Here is a 13,820-nt window from a genome sequence, read left to right on the forward strand (position 1 = left end):
TGAGGTAGAGTGCCTGCCATACTTGAGGTCCTGGATTTGATCCCCAGAAACCAATTCCCCTAAAATTGTCCTGGAATAAAAAAATAGCCAGGCAGCCAGGATTCAACAAAAGCATCTATGAGATCTTTGAGAAAATTATTCTCAAAACATGAGCATTCTATTTCTAAAGCCAGAAATAACAATTGATATAGATAATAAGTTTTTTATATACACACACATGTACGTACATACATACAAACAAGAAACCTAGAGTTTAGATGTGACCTGACCTTTACCTTTGTGCTCTACTGTGTAATTAGGGTGTCTTCTATCCCTTCAAAAAGTTCTGGAATCCTAATCCCCGACCTTCCATGCTGTTTGTTCTGTCCAAAAGTAATCGAGTTAATGGGGAAATGCAAAGCAACTCAACTCCTCATCTGAGAGATTTGAACCCAGACAACAGCACAGAGGCGGGAATGTTGCAGAGGGTGGAAGTTTGCCAGTAGATCCACAGCAGAGGCAAGGATGACAGTGTGCACAGCCACCCTTCAGCGTGAAGAAACAGCGGCCGTCATCCTAACATTTGTTTATCTAACCAGCTCATACTAGTTTGTGCAGAACACTTTTATTAAAAAGAATTCACACTCTGGCATCACTACCAGAATCCATCACTGAACCAGAATTCAGTGTGGCTTCTTCCATGTGCAATAAAGATTCCAGTAGAGATCTTGTAAGAGGATGAGAGCCCTGACATTTGAGAGCTAGGGGCTTCCTGGTTCCTGTTTTCTGTGGCAGAGATAACCATAGTCACTTGGAGCAATGTAACAGCTTGTTCTCATGAGTGGCTGTCCAGGCTCATCCATTCCACAGAGCATAGCTTTCCATGTTTTAGTCTATTATCAGCATGGCCTAATCAGTTAAACAATTAGTTGGCATTGTCTTTAGTCTGAAAGAAGGCTCTACATCTTCAGCAACCCTTTCTCTAGTTGGGATGATGAGTTTGTCTTTGGCCAGAGGTTGTTGATTATGCAGGTCCCCTGAGATCCAACTGCCCGTTGAAAAGCATTGGTTCAGCCAGAATTATATTGCTGAAGTCTCCCTTATGCTGAGAGCAAAGCCTTGGGGGGTCTGAATAATCCAGGGGTACAGTCCCCTACTGCTACTACACACTCCACATTTTGGGCTAGGTTTTTTTGTTCTGAAGTAAGGCCTCATTTTATAGCCTAGGCTGACCTTTGGTTCATCGCTACGGATTACTGCACGGGCCACCATCAATGGCTGGTCTTCACAATTCTCTTAAAGCATAGGCCGGCCTATATATACTTTAAGCTTGAAAGAGAGGTGGCCTTCAAAATCAGCCAGGCTTCTGTGGAGATAAGGGACTGTTCTTCCCGACTTGCCAGTCAGATCCTCACTCGAGGGAGTGCTCCCAGCAGAAGGAACACTGAGGTCACCACGAAGGTAGGATTCAAATTAGTGGCTAGGTGAAGGAACACAGAAATGGTTTTGTTTTAATAAAATATAGAACATCTAGAGACAAATAGACACTTTCTGCAGAGTTAGTTGAACTTTGCACATACTATTCAAATATTCTAGCACTGAGCTGAGTCCCTAGTAAAATATAGTGTCAAGCCTTTGTTATAGACATAGATAGATATGGAACTTTAAAATACAATGATTATTTCATAATACAGAAGTTTCCTTTGAATCTGATGAAGATAAGGAGGCAGTAACACATTTTGTTTTTCTAGTTGGTTGGTTCTTGTTTGTGAAATTGAGATTTTATGATAGCCTGGGAGTTGTACCCACCCATATGTGTAATTTTGTATGCAATTGAAAGTATAGACATTTACTGGGAGGTGTGTTACTTTTATAAAAGAAGTCCTATCATTCGAACATTAGGGCTCCTCAGACCCTTGCAATTATATGTGTGTGTGTGTGTGTGTGTGTGTGTGTAAAATTTTGACCTGTTTTTTTAGTGAGCATGTATGCCGAGAGATTCATACATGCTATACCACCTGCTTCATTTCATCACTTTAAAATTCATGATGCCCATAGATGAAATAAGTAAGGAAACTGAGGTACAGAAAGATTAATTTGGGAGCTGGAGAGATGGCTCAGCAGTTAAGAGCACTGACTGCTCTTCCGAAGGTCCTGAGTTCAAATCCCAGCAACCACATGGTGGCTCACAACCATCTGTAAAGAGATCTGACGCCCTCTTCTGGGGTATCTGACGACAGCTACAGTGTACTTATTTATAATAAACAAATCTTTAAAAAAAAAAAAAGATTAATTCGATCCAAATCATGGCTGGTAGTCTTCTCTCAAGTTAAATATTAACGTTTGTAACGTCTGCAGCTGTACTTCCTACCAGTGTTGGTAGCCCTTACAAAAGCATTGTAGAAGAAAGTATTCAGGAAAAATTTTTTCCAAATCAAATTAAATCAGTGTAATGTGTACTACATTTGAATTTTCACCAACTTTGTCAATAGGGATTTACTCACCAACTTAGTTACAATTTAGGGATGGCGGTCTCTAATTTTACCACAAGGTGGCACCAAACACCGCCTTCTATAAATGGGGAGCTCGTTCTCCGACGTAGTCACAGTTTAGGGATGGTGGTCTCTGATGTTACCACAAGGTGGCACCAAAGCGCCATTGTTTCTAGTCTACAATTTAGTTCTTATTAATGAAGTTTGTCCTTAGAAATGTGCTTAAATTGAAAATTATATTTTTTAAAGACGAAAGGTTTTTCAAATGTAGACAAAGAACTCTTCCTAATAATAACCTAAAAGTCAGCAAACCTATAGGAAATTGCAATGGAGGTGAATATCTATAGCCTTAGTGGGGTTGTCTATAGTAACAGTTTTGTAACTGAACAATGCTAATTGCAAAAACATTATCTTTGGCTTTGAGTATCTTTATCCAAGTTCCATGAAGATGGAAAGAATAATTTAGAGGCTCACAGCAACTTCTTGTAAATAAGCCAAAGGCCATCTGGGTGGCTAGGATTAATTTGCTTTCATGACACTAAATTTGTCTAACATCTTTTATTTCCTATAAAAATCAGAGTTAAAAATTAAATCAGTTATAGAGGATAAAGAGCAGTTGACCTGGATATTAACTGGCTGTCCTGGTAATGAGGTATGCTGCTTTGAGTTATGTAGTTAACCTCTGGGGATGGTTTCTCACTGTGGTGAAAGGATTGTGTTTGATCTTTAGGTGAAGGTCTCTCTGTGGTGCCCCAGTCTTGAATTTGTGGACTAAGAAGAGATGCTTCTGTCTCAGCCTTCAGCTTAGTGGTTCAAACCCAAGTGCCCTACCACCAGAGTGTTCTGCTGGTGCCTGAAATGAGCAACTTTAAGCTATGACCTCTCTCTCACCTTCTATGTCTCATTTATTGTTTCTGAGCATCTTGAAAACGTTAGGGAGAAAGGGTTGAGACAACATGAGACAGAACATCCTAGTCATTGCTACTCAAAAGTGGGCTCTCCTACCTGTGCATGTGTGCCTTCGTTAACTCTAGAGTAAACACGGAGATGCTGTTAGGCCCCCAAGACTTAGGGAAGGGATTAAACTAGGTTAACCTTTATTAGGTTCCTTACACTTCAAGTTCCTAAATTCCATAAATAAAATTAGATTGCATGCAATTTGAGTGAATAGAGGGATTTCGCTTCACGCCTTAAATTCCAAGGCTGTCCAGAAAATGCAGCTCTTGACTCTGTGGGAATCCTAATAGGGACATCGGGTGGACTATTCCCACCCCATCGACTCCGTGGGAATCCTTCTAATAGGGACATTGGGTGGACTATTCCCCACCCCATCGGCTCTGTGGGAATCCTAATAGGGACATCGGGTGGACTATCCCCACCCCATCGACTCCGTGGGAATCCTTCTAATAGCGACATCGGGTGGACTATTCCCACCCCATCGGCAGGTCAGCGTTGCCTTATGGACCGATCCCAGGACCAATACACGAAAGGCAGACCTGTTGCTGGGTGGGTTGGGGCTCCTGTGATGAAGGATGTCCTTGCTTAGCTTTTATAGGCCTGCATTGTACCCCAGGACTCTTCCCCCTCAGTTTCTCAGGCTTTTCCATTCCATCTCTTTCTTGCCTGAGACAGACCTACCACTACCTCGACACCCAGACTTGGCCTGCCTCAGTCCACTCCCTGCCCATTAATGTTTCCTTTAATCAATATTTCATATATGTAACCTTGTATTGGGGTTTGTGCCTAAAAAGACCCCTGCTTGCACCATTCTCTAGCAGGAGGCCATGATTTGGGGAAGAGCTTACAACAGGATCAGGAATTTTTAAACACTGACAATCCAGGGTCCATCTCTGACCTACTCGAATGAAAACAATAAAGTTCTCTGTGAAGTCTATGTTTAAAATCTCCCCAGGTGACTTCTGTGTGGACAGAACTATATCAATCAAAACTCTTCTGTCCTGAATAGAGTGGATCCTTAGGAGTAGACACTTAGCGGACCCTTCTAAAAGAAGGTCGAGCCAGAGAGGGGGCTCAGAAGGTAAAGGGGCCTCCTTGCCAATACCTTGATTGAAGTTTGATCCCAGAGACTCACAAGGTATACAAAGAGTCTGGTCAGCTGTCCTCAATCTTTCACTCCATACATAGCATGGCATGCTCATGTATGTATACACACACACACATCTATACATAATAAAAACTTTAAAGGATTCTAAAATTATTCGGTAAATAATAACACATTATTTTAAACTCAAAGGAGCGAACTAAGACAGCTGTTGTAATGTTTCCCTACCAGTTCAGCATCCCCTGTCTTCAGTTTCATAAGAATTTTAACTTTCTCTGTTGTTCTTCAAAGTGACTTTTATATGGTTTAATATTAAGCATGACCTGGGATGGGAAAGGCAGCAGGAAAGATAAATTGTATCGTGTTTGGCCAAACAGCAGGAATGGACAGATTCAGAGAAGCCGATAAAAAAAATGAAAAATAATAATAATTAAAAAAAGGAACACAGGCGTACTTTTTTACAAACAAACAACAAAGCATAAAAGGCTTAAAACTCTGAGGAACTGGGGATCACATGCTGAGCCATGGCTCGCAAGAAATCTATCCTGAACCATTCTAATATTCTATTGCATTGACTAAATCCTCCTAGTGTTTTGTTTGCTTTTGTTTTTGTTTGTTTGGTTTTTGTCTGTGGGGAAGGGTTTTTGGTTGGTTGGTTTCTTTTGGTTTGTTTTGGTTTTTTGATTTTTTTGTTTTTTCACTTTACCATTTTTCAAAGAGATCAGAGTACTATTTAGGGTTGGTAATGTGCTTTTCAAAGACGTCACCCTGGGCTGGAGAGTTGGCGCAGCATTTAAACACTCTTACTGTACTTGCAAAGGAAGGACCCATGTTCAGTTCCCAGCACCCTCATGGTGGCTACAACTATCTGTAATGGGATCCGATGCCCTCTTCTGGATCCCCTGCATTCTTCTGACCACCAAGGGAACCAAGCATGCAAAATACACATATACATAAAACAAATCTATTAAGGAAAATTTTAAACTGAAAGCATTGTATCCAGATGGATTTTTTTAAAGATTTATTTATTTATCTTATGCATATGAGTACATCACCATTGCTCCCTTCAGACACACCAGAAGAAGGTGTCAGACCTCATTACAGATGATCCGGAAGAACAGTCAGTGCTCTTAACCGCTGAGCCATCTCTCCAGCCCCATATCCAGATGTTTTATTTCAAAAGTTAAAGATGGGCTGGAGAGATAGCTCAGCGGTTTAGAGCTCTTCCAGAGGTCCTGAGTTCAAATCCCAGCAACCACCTCGTGGCTCAAAACTGTCTGTAATGGGATCCCATGTGATGCCCTCTTCTGGTGTGTCTATCTGAAGACAGCTACAGTGTGTGTGTGAGAGAGAGAGAGAGAATGGTTCTCGCCATCATTGTCATCCTCCTCCTCCTCATCATCATCATCATCGTGGTCCTTGTCACAGGGTTAAGAAACGAGACTCAGATGCATCTGGCATATACTCTACCTCTGAGCCACACACCCCAACTCTTATGAATGTTTTTGAAAAAAAAAATTAGTATCCAAGTTAGGGAAAGAATGGCAATTCATAGACTATGCAGTCTTCCCTCTAATTCCTACTGAAATGTTCTGCTTGGGTAAAAGTTCCGCCTTTTCCAGATTCCTCCCATACCTGTTCATGTCGACAGTAAAAGCTTCAAAGGGCGTTTCTCCGCTTTGCCATCAGCACATCCTCACCCCAAAGGCTGCTTTTTCTTATGGATGTGGTTTACACGTACTTCTGTAAAATAATTGTCTCGTGCTAAGGTCTTTGTACAGCACTGCAAACTTCTTCAGCATTCTAAAATGTATCCAATTTAGACTATCAAGATGGAGCAGCAGGTAATGGTCCTTGCTAGTGAGTTTGGGGAGCAGAGTTCTGTCTGCCACAGGGGAAGGAGAGACCTGAATCTTACAAGCTGACTTCCACCCACCCACACAATTAATTTTTTTTTAATTAAAGAAAGTACTCTTTAAAAGGAGAAAAAGAAAAATAAAGAAGAGGAGGAAAAGGCTGGGGAGGAGGAGGGAGAAGAAGAAGAAGAAAAGGAAATAATCCTCAAATTCGATGATGAAACAGAGCTGGCATTTTAGTCTTAAAGGGCCTCATCATGGCCAGGGGAGAATTGCCCTGCTTTCCTGTCCTGATTTCTCCCCCCACTTTTGTTCTTTAGGTTCTTACGCACATAACTTTTGGTTTATGTTTCTCACCACTAGCTTATATACTGTAGACTTGGGACCTCCATGTGTTTCCTGTACAATTCAACTGTTCCCTGGAGGCTCATTCTTCTCATGGGTTAGAACTGAAGGGAAAGGTGGGGGAAAGATCAGATTTACAAAGGTTTAGGGATACAGGTGTAAGTAGGAAGATGTTTCTGATATCCATCTGAATGGTTTGGAATTTGGTGTCACTGTAGGTCTTGGAAAGAGTAAAAAAGGCATGTCACCTGGAGGTGTCCAACCAGGTGAGGACATTAAGGGACTGATGGTTACAAAGAGAGAAAAAATATGGGCAGCTCACTGAAAAGCCACGGTGAAGACAGCTGTAGCTGTAGATTCTAGAGGTTAGGGTAGAAGGGAAGATTGCTAATGGTAAGTCCACTGGCCCTGGTAAATCTGAAAATCCTAACTTTATGATAAGTTCAAAGCCCCATAAACTTCAAATACAGTGCATTATGAGACACTGGTTCATTCCTCAAATGGACCCACACTACCATTCCATATGAGGGCAAGGGCTGGCACTATCTTGAGAAAGAAGTTCTTATTTAGTTACTAAACAATTATTTAATTACTAAATAACTCCAGCTGAGCTCCCACAGACACCAGCAAACAGGAAAGAAACATAAGACCGGGAACTTGAACTTCATCTACCACACCCCCAGGGTGACAGCCCTGGGAGGCAGTTGTGGACAGCAAGGGGCCCAGATAATGATGAGTGGAAAAGTGTAGGCAGCGGGACACTCAGCTTAGGCAGTGAAGTGCACAGGGAGAGGCAGCCCCACCCTCACTTGCCAGGCTCAGATCTCCTCAGCCCAGACTCACCTGATCAGACACCATGACTAAGATGGTTTCATCTCAGGGTTGCAAGTTTAGTTCAACATTTCCAAGATGACATGTGGAACACTTAAAGACAGAGATCACATTATTCTCTCAATACATGCAGAAAAGACTTTTAACAAAATTAAACATTTGACTATGATAAAATTCCTAAGGGAACTAGGAATACAAGGGACATAGCTCATTATTTTTTTTAATTTTCAAAATTATTTTTATTTATTTTCTTTTTGTTTTCATCTTTAATCTTTTTTTTTTACAGTCCAGTCTTTATCACCCTCCCATTCTGCCCTCCAACAGTTCCTCAACCCATTCTTCCTCCCCTGTCTCCAAGAAGACATCTCCACACCCACACACGTACCCCCACACCCTGCCAGACCTCCCCATTCCCTGAAGCCCCAAGTCGCTCAAGGGTTAGGTGCATCTTCTCTCACTGAGGTCAGACCAGGCAGTCCTCTGCTGTGTATGTGTTGGGAGATGGGGGCAGGGGGAGGCCGTTCATATCAGCTGGTGTATGCTGCCTGGTTGGTGGTTCAGTATCTGAGAGATCTCAGGGGTCTGAGTTATTTGAGACTGCTGGTCTTCCTATGGGGTCACCCTCTTCTTCCAGCCTTTCCTTAATTCAACCACAGAGACCCCAGCTTCTGTCCATTGGTTGGGTGTAAGTATCTGCTTCTGTCTCAGTCAGCTGCTTGTTGGGCCTCTCAACGAACAGCCATGCTAGGCTCCTCTCTGTAAGTACACCATAGCATCAGTAATAGTGTCAGGCCTTGGAGCCTCCCCTTGGGCATATATTAATAAAGGGTCTATACAGCACACCTCTAGCCAACATTGTACCAAGTAGAGGTAAACAAAAATGTTACCTACTTTCTTTTAAGATCATAAATGAGGCAAAGGTTTTCATTTTCGATGCTGGTATATAATACAGGGCTTGAGATACTAACCATAGCAGTAACACGAGAGAAAATAAATAAATAAAAGGGAATAAAACATGTTTTAAAGAAAGGAGTAAATTATTTTTATTTGCACAAAATATTTATAACATGTAAATAATATGTTACAAAACCCTAACAGCTTCACAAAATAATTCTTAAATCTGACAAATACTTTCAGCAAAGGAAAAGGACACAGTAAATACACAGAAATCAATAGCCTTTAAAAAAATAGTTATTTTATATTTGACCAATAGCTTTCATAAATAACAATAATGAGTTTGCCAATAAAGAAATCATTAAAAAATTAAAAATCCTCATTCACAGTAGCTTTAAGAAAAACAAAATACCTAGGAATACAGCTCACAGTTGTACGATATCTCCTGTGGAAACTATAAGATATTGATGAAAGGAATGAAAAATTCATTTTAAAATGAGACCTCCCATGATCATAGATGGCAGAATCCATACTGGAAAAATGACTAGTTACTGGAAGTGATGTAGAAAATCGATGCAGCCGGGCGGAAGTGGCACACGCCTTTAATCCCAGCACTTGGGAAGCAGAGGCAGGTGGATTTCTGAGTTTGAGGCCAGCCTGGTCTACAAAGTGAGTTCCAGGACAGCCAGGGCTACACAGAGAAACTCTGTCTTAAAAAAACCAACCAAACAAACAAACAAAAAAAACAACCAAAAATTGATGCAATCCTTTCCTTTAAAAAAATTACAATTACATTCTTGTTTTGTTTTGTTTTATTTTGTTTTGTTTTGTTTTGTTTTGTTTTGTTTTGTTTTGTTTTTTCTTGACAGGGTTTCTCTGTATAGCCCTGGCTGTCCTGGAACTCTGTAGACCAGACTGGCCTCGAAATCAGAAATCTGCCTGCCTCTGCCTCCTAAGTGCTGGGTACAATTACATTCTTAGTAATAGAAATAATAATTAATAATAATAATTAAAAAGTCAGATCCATGGAGGTTACAGTTCAAAATTTCATATGGACTCACAAAAGTCCCTGAGTAGCCAAAACAATACTAGACAGGAAAAGAAACACTCGAGGCAGCACAAACTCAAACTATATTGCAGAGCTATAGTTACAAAACCTGCGTGGCAACTGTACAAAACCATGTAGATCAATGGATTAAAGCACAGGGATTCAGACCTAAACTCAAACAGCAACAGCTACTTGATTTTTTTTTAAATTTATTTATGTATATGAGTGTACTGTAGCTGTACGGATGGTTGTAGAGCCTTCATGTGGTTGTTGGGAATTGAATTTTAGGACCTCTGCTTGCTCTGCTCCGGTCAGTCCTGCTCCATCAGCCCCTGTTCACTCAGCCCCTGTTCACTCTGTCCCAAAGATTTATTTATTATTATAAATAAGTACACCATTGCTGTCTTCAGGCACACCAGAAGAGGGCATCGGATCTCATTATGGATGGTTGTGAGTCACCATGTGGTTTCTGGGATTTGAACTCAGGAACCACTTCGCCAGCCCCAGCTACTGACAAAGGTCTAAACATAATATGAAAAAGAGAGGCTCCTCAACAAATGGTATTAGGGAAAGTTTACCTACTCCTTTGGAAGAATCAAACTCCCTACTCAATGTCATCCTATGCAATGGATCAGACAATAAAGAAACATCTGAAATCACTGGAGGAAACTTAGGTAAAACAGAAGCACAGGAAATAATCCCAGGGTTAAACAAATTGAGTTATGTGAAATAGAAAAGGTTCTGTACAATAAAAATTAAAACAATTCCCAGAGTGAAGAGACTAGCTATAGGGGAAAAAGCTATGACAACCACACGTCCTACAGAGTTAGCTGGTGGTCACTACTTTATGGGTTCTTCTTTCCCACCCTTTATCCACACTCACACCCACCCCATTCACCTCCTTTCACTAGATAGGAGAGAAAGAAGGGTATAGGGAGAGAAGATCCACCAAAGGAAGTTCTCTCCTTTTGTTTCTTCTTTAAGCATGACTACTATGACTACTAACAAACTGCAACCACTCCCCACCCCCCCACCTCCCAAACAGAACACCAACTTCACCTATTGGTGGTCTAGCATTTATACACCCTCTGAAAAGTTCCCAGAATCCCATGCGTAGCACAACTGCAGAAACTGTCTGCATCTGGCAAAAACATGTCTCTGCTAGAGCACGAGGCAGATCGTAATCATCTGCTTCAGACATTCCGAAGCAGCCCCGTATCCCCACGACCTGGGATTAAAACAAAAGCACGGTTCGGTCTTATACCAAATTGCAGAAATGTCACTACAAAATAACATCTAGACCACAGAAAGAGTTGTGAAAATGAAACGCTGAAAGAACAAACCATCCAACCAACAGATGAGCCGATGAAACCAGACAGACCTCCTCAGGAGAAAAATGCAAATGCCCAATAGACACGCAAGTGTTTACCATGTTTACCCAGGCATCTTACCCCAGTCACTATAGCTATCCTCAGACAACAATAAACACTGATCAGAAGGTAGAGAAAGAGAAACCCTTATATAATGAGCGTGGGACTGTAAACCGGTGCAGCCGTGATGGGCGTTAGTGTGTGGGTGTCTCAAAAAATCCTGAAGGCAGAGGCTGGCAAGACGGCTAAACCGGCAAAGCCGCATGCTATGCAAGGTTGGAGACCTGAACCAGATCTCTAGAACCCACGTGAAGATGGACGTAGAGAATTGGCTCCACAGACTTGTACTATGGCCTACCCATGCTCACCCCCAAGCCGTGAACATACACACACGCCAATAAGAATGAACTGAATTTAAGAAATGAAAATAGAACTACTCACCATGTGTCCTTAGCAATCTCTGGAAGACGTTCCTGAAGGAGGAAGTCAGCATACCACAGGAATATTTGCACTTCATGCCTAGGGCTTCACAATAGCAGAAACAAAAACAAAAACCAACAAATGAAAACAAACAAACAAACAAACAAACAAAACCAGAAACCATTCAACAGCTGAGGGGATAGAGAAAATGGTATTTTATTCAGTCCTAGCGGAAACCGCAGCATTTACAGGAACTGGAAATCATTGTTAAGCAAAAGAAGCCAGACTCAGAAAGACCAATTCCCCAGGGTCCTCTCAAATGTAAACTACAGATTTAAAGTGGGGTGGGGCCACTGGAAGTAGAAAGCATACAGTGAAAAGGAAGGAAGAGCTCTTAAGTGAGAGTGGACAGTAAAAGGCAGGAAAGGACGAGATAAATGCGCGGGACAGGAAATCTGAAGGGAGCTTCTGAGGGAGAAAGGGGAGCAGCAGGAGGGCGCGGGGAAGCTAGGGACAGGGTGTCGGGCAGTGGGGTAATGCTGAACAGGAACAAGTGCAATGAGTTATAGGCGTGAAAACATCATGGTAAAACCCACTACTTTGTATATCAAAAAGGGAAAGCAGTTGGGTATGGTGGCACAGGGAAGGAAGGCAGGGACGGGAGGAGCTCTGTGAATTTGAAGCCAACATGGTTGTGAGCTCTGAGACAGCCAGTACTACATAGACTCTGACTCAAAAACAAACAAAGCAGCCGGGGCGTTGGTGGCACACGCCTTTAATCCCAACACTCAGGAGGCAGAGACAGGCGGATTTCTGAGTTCGAGGACAGCCTGTCTACAAAGTGAGTTCCAGGACCTCCAAAAAACCAAAACAAAACATGAACAACAAACAAGCAATCAGACCCATACACATAAACACGAAGAAAATCTTATTGGAATAAACACAGCAAGAACTGTTTGTTTATGCGTTTCATATGATTACTTTTGAGGTGCGATAATGAAGTTGAAGAATTGTGATAGAGATACCTTAAAAAAAAAAAAAACACCTAAAATACTTTCTTATTATTGGACCTTAGCAGGAACTCTACTGATGTTTACTGCAAACTTGTACTTTAACACTGAGTTAAATTCTCAATCCCTTGGGGAAAATTATTTCAATAGAACATAATGTAACAATGAAGATTAATTAAGAATAGCCATTAACGTCCCAAACATGAGGGAAAACTCATAAGTTGAGTGCAAAACAAAGCAAGTTGCAGAAAAGTCTTGAATGATACTTTTCTAAGCAATACTTAGTACATTGTTTAGGGACACAATGAAGCCGTGTAGCTAGGCATGGGAATTAACTATGACCTTTACAAAATGCTTACTTTGCAGGGAATGGAAGAAATAAAGAATGGGGGAGAAAGACAAAGAGAAATTCAACCATATTTGTAGCATTTTATTTCACAAGTGGCTGGCTGTAAATTCACGCTTGTGAAATCAGAGATATTTCAGAAAAAGTGAAACTCTGTATAATTGTTGAGCCCCTACTGTTCCAGTTTTAATGTGGTTTTAACCTTGGATTTTACCTAGTATGTAGGACATCTATATATATATATATACACTGTTCAGGTCCTTTTTATAAGAGTGTCAGGGTGGTGGGGCATTGTGGCCAAAGTCCAGCTTCTCTACCCATCAGCCCAGTGCCCTTTGCACAAAGGCACCAAAGTGAGCATGCCCAGATGGGAGCTTCCTTCACTTCCAGTGCCTCACAAAGGGCACAACAACTGGGTCACACTTTTACCTTCCCTTTCCTTTTAAAACAGTCTCCCTGTGTAGCCCATGCTGGAATTGACTTTGTGGTTCTCCATCTCCAGCTTCTATAGCTCTAGAGTTACAGTTTGTACCAACACAGCCACTTCTCAGGCTGCAGCCCTTACCTCCCTGCGGTGCCGCAAATGTACCCATCTGTGGGGCTAAGAGAAGCAGCTTCCTTCAGCAGACTAATATGTTGGATTTTTTTTTTCCTTGCTCTTTGCCAAGGGTGAAGGTTGAACTTGAGTTATCCTTGATATCTTCCCTGAGCTTAGGTGAGAGTGGTTGTCATTTGGGACAGTGCGCTGGATGTTGTTTCTTCATTTCATTGTGGTTTTATGTTCTAACAGGACAACTTGTCACAGAGATAAAAACTAATATAATAGATAGATTCATTCTCAGGGACGTTCACTGATGAGTAACTCTACGATTAGGGTTAGGGATATGAACCTTTTTCTTTTCTGTTTTGTTGTTGTTGCTGTTTTGTTTTTTTCAAGACCAAATTTCTCTGTGTAACAAGCCCTGGCTGTCTTCAAACTCACAGAGATCTGTGCTTTTTTAATTATACTGTACATGTGATTCTTATAACTACCAAAATTTGGAAACACTTGATGTACATACGTGTTTTGCCTGCATGTTTATGTGTTTACCATATATACACATGCATGCTTGATGCTCATGGAGACCGGGAGAATGTCAGATGCCCTGGTCTTGGAGTCACAGATAG

The 13,820-nt window shown here is 41.4% G+C and overlaps 1 long non-coding RNA gene across 1 annotated transcript; it reads right to left on the reverse strand.

The window, feature by feature from the left end:
- Nucleotides 1-593: 593 nt before the first annotated feature.
- On the reverse strand, nt 594-11,517 carry Platr8 (pluripotency associated transcript 8). Its single transcript, NR_033473.1, has 5 exons — nt 11,319-11,517; nt 7,578-7,658; nt 6,169-6,276; nt 4,762-4,856; nt 594-1,459 (listed from the first exon to the last, which is right to left on the reverse strand). It is a non-coding gene; the product is annotated as a pluripotency associated transcript 8 (long non-coding RNA).
- Nucleotides 11,518-13,820: the final 2,303 nt, after the last annotated feature.

The sequence above is a fragment of the Mus musculus genome, chromosome 2 (assembly GCF_000001635.26).
Source record: "Mus musculus strain C57BL/6J chromosome 2, GRCm38.p6 C57BL/6J".
NCBI lineage: Eukaryota > Metazoa > Chordata > Mammalia > Rodentia > Muridae > Mus > Mus musculus.